This window comes from Notamacropus eugenii, chromosome 2, assembly GCF_028372415.1.
Source record: "Notamacropus eugenii isolate mMacEug1 chromosome 2, mMacEug1.pri_v2, whole genome shotgun sequence".
In the NCBI taxonomy this organism is placed as follows: Eukaryota; Metazoa; Chordata; class Mammalia; order Diprotodontia; family Macropodidae; genus Notamacropus; species Notamacropus eugenii.
In genome coordinates, this window is record NC_092873.1 from 428722130 (window position 1) to 428724887 (window position 2758).

General features: G+C 39.9%; 1 pseudogene; it reads right to left on the bottom strand.

The window, feature by feature from the left end:
• Positions 1-1400: 1400 nt before the first annotated feature.
• Positions 1401-1992, bottom strand: LOC140524138 (large ribosomal subunit protein uL5-like; annotated as a pseudogene).
• Between the last annotated feature and the right edge of the window lie 766 nt (positions 1993-2758).

Sequence of the window (2758 nt, forward strand, 5' to 3'; positions counted from 1 at the left end):
GACACAGGATGAGGGCAATTGGGGTTAAGTGACTTGCCCAAGGTCACACAGCTAGTGAGTGTCAAGTGTCTGAGGTGAGATTTAAACTCAGGTCCTCTTGACTCCTGCACTGGTGTTTTATCTACTGTACCACCTAGCCAAGTCTTTCACAGTTGATGATCATTACAACATTGCTATTACTGTGCACAATGATCTCTAGGTTCCTTTTGTTTCACTTTGCATCAGTTCACATAGGTCTTGCCATGCTTTTTTTTTTTTTCTGCTCACCCCTTCATCATTTCTTATAACCTAATAATATTCCATCACAACCATATGCCACAACTTATTCAGCCATTCCTCAGTTGATGAGCATCCCTTCAATTTCCAATTCTCTGCCACCACAAAAAGAGTTGCTATAAATATTTTTATACATATAGGTCTTTTTCCTTTTTCTTTGATATCTGTGGAATACAGACTTAATAGTGGTGTTACTGGGTAAAAGGACATATACAGTTTTATAGTTCTTTGGTCATAGTCATTCCCTACTGTGTCTTATATACCTATTCCACTGACCTGTCACTCTATTTCTTAGCTTGTACCAAGTAGTTTTGATGATTGCTGCTTTATGATATAGTTTTAGATCTAGTATGGCCAGGCCACCTTCCCTTGCATTTCTTTTCATTAATTTCCTTGATATTCTCGATCTTTTGTTCTTCCAAATGGATTTTGTTATCATTTTTTTCTAGCTCTATGAAATAACTTCTTGGCAGTTTGGGTATGACTGGGGTGTTTTTTGCAAGAGAAGATAACTATCTTCCCCTTCTGCACTCCTGACATACATCAATGGAATCTGTCCTTTGAATGATTTTTCAAATAGAGGAGATGGATTACATTATGGCATCCATACATTCTCATTTGGACACACATTCTTGTGTCCAATAGTAGACATTTTCAAGATGGATAGCTGGAGTTAGAAGTGCAGCCTGTGGTTGTAGAACAGATATTTTTCTTGGTGCAAGGCTAATTGACCCCTAAGGGATCTAAACTACAGTCTTCACCTCATTAGTGATATGTCTGACTCACTGAGTGAAGCATTCTGGACACACATGTTGACATAACAAGTAGCCTTTATCTCATACTCCAACTAGTCGATCCACAACTCTTAAAACACTGACATTTGACTCGTTCTAGAAGTGCCCTTCTATATTTCTTGTCTCTGTAAAATATTCTAGGTCAATAGAACTTTTTAAAATTATTATTTTCCATTTGGAATTCCCAAACCCAATTAAGACATGGTAGTTAATCCAATGATAATTTGCTGCATTTAGCTAGGGAATTAAAAGGAGTTCCCAGTGGTTTTGAACTATCTGTTTGGTATGTAATCATCATCCTATCAACACACCTTAATTGAACACTATGACTATGCATGGGGTTCCTTTTTTTTTTCATTTTATTGACCTTTTAATAGAAAACAGGACTTTTATTTGCCAGGAAGGATGATATCATACTTCTGCTGGAACCAGCGCATGGCTTCCTCTTTGCCAGTTCTGTGTTTGGCTCTAATGCAGCCTGTCCTATGCTTCTTGTCTGCAGTGCTGAATCCGGGCCTGCCCAACACCACATAGAAGTCCAAGTTGTAGATGCTGATGCTCGGGTCATATTTAATCCCCAGATGGATATGCTCTTGGATCCCAAAACCAAAGTTGCCGGTGTCTGAGAAGTTATTTTTCTGTAACTCATACTCTCGTACCTTCAGCTCCTTCTCCAGAATCTCTTCGACTTTGGCCCCACGGACTGCACAGTGAACAGCAATCTTCTCGTTTCTCCTGATTCCGAAAGACCTGACAGTATAGGGAGCTTTGGAGAACACTGGGGTTTGGCCTGTGAGCTGCTCCAACACTTTGCCACCCAGGTCAGTCGGTCTCCACTCTCCGCAACACAGATGTTGAGGCAGAGCTTATGGATTCACAGTTCCCGCATGGGGTTTTCCTTCTCACCCTGATCTTGAGCCATGGTGGAGAACTGGGAAAAGCTATGGGGTTCTTAAAAGGGTATAATCATAGTCCATTTCCATATTGAACCACCTTTCTATGTTCCTTTTATCTGATTTACAACTCTACTGCCCAAGTTTTTTAGACCACTTCTTCTACTTCTACTTGGCAACTGACCAACTGAAAAGCATTCTTCATATGATCAATCCCTTCCTGAACTTGAAAACTAGAAGCTATAATATGGCACAATGGATACAGCCAAACTCAAAGAAAGCCAAGAAGACCTAGCTTCAAGTACTGCCACTGACATCTATTGGGTGTGTGACCCTCTGAAAGTCAGTTAACTTTTTAGGGTTTAGGAAAATTCTCTATACATTGCAGAAAAGGTGGCATCAGTAGGGGGGAGTTTCCTCACTCAAGAACTTCATGTACCAGTGAAAACACAGGTTCAGTCCCTATTCTGTACTTTAAGTGTCTCCTTAGTCTTTGCTAAACCATAAATCCAAATAAGCCTAACCCCTGCTGCCAGGTAAGTCAGTAGAAATAAGAGCCTGAGTTACGTTTTTTGGACACACAAAAGTTCATAAAAAAAACAAAACAAAACAAAAAGCAACAATAACTCCCACCTAGAATTCTTGAAACATTCACCTAACCAGGAAACCTCTTGCAGCCAACAGAGTCACTGCTAAAACGTGACTCTTTTGTGGACAATTCAGTAATCCAATTTCCCTTAAGTGCTTGGATCAGTCAGTCAGTCAACAGGTATTTATTAAGGGTTTACTATTGTC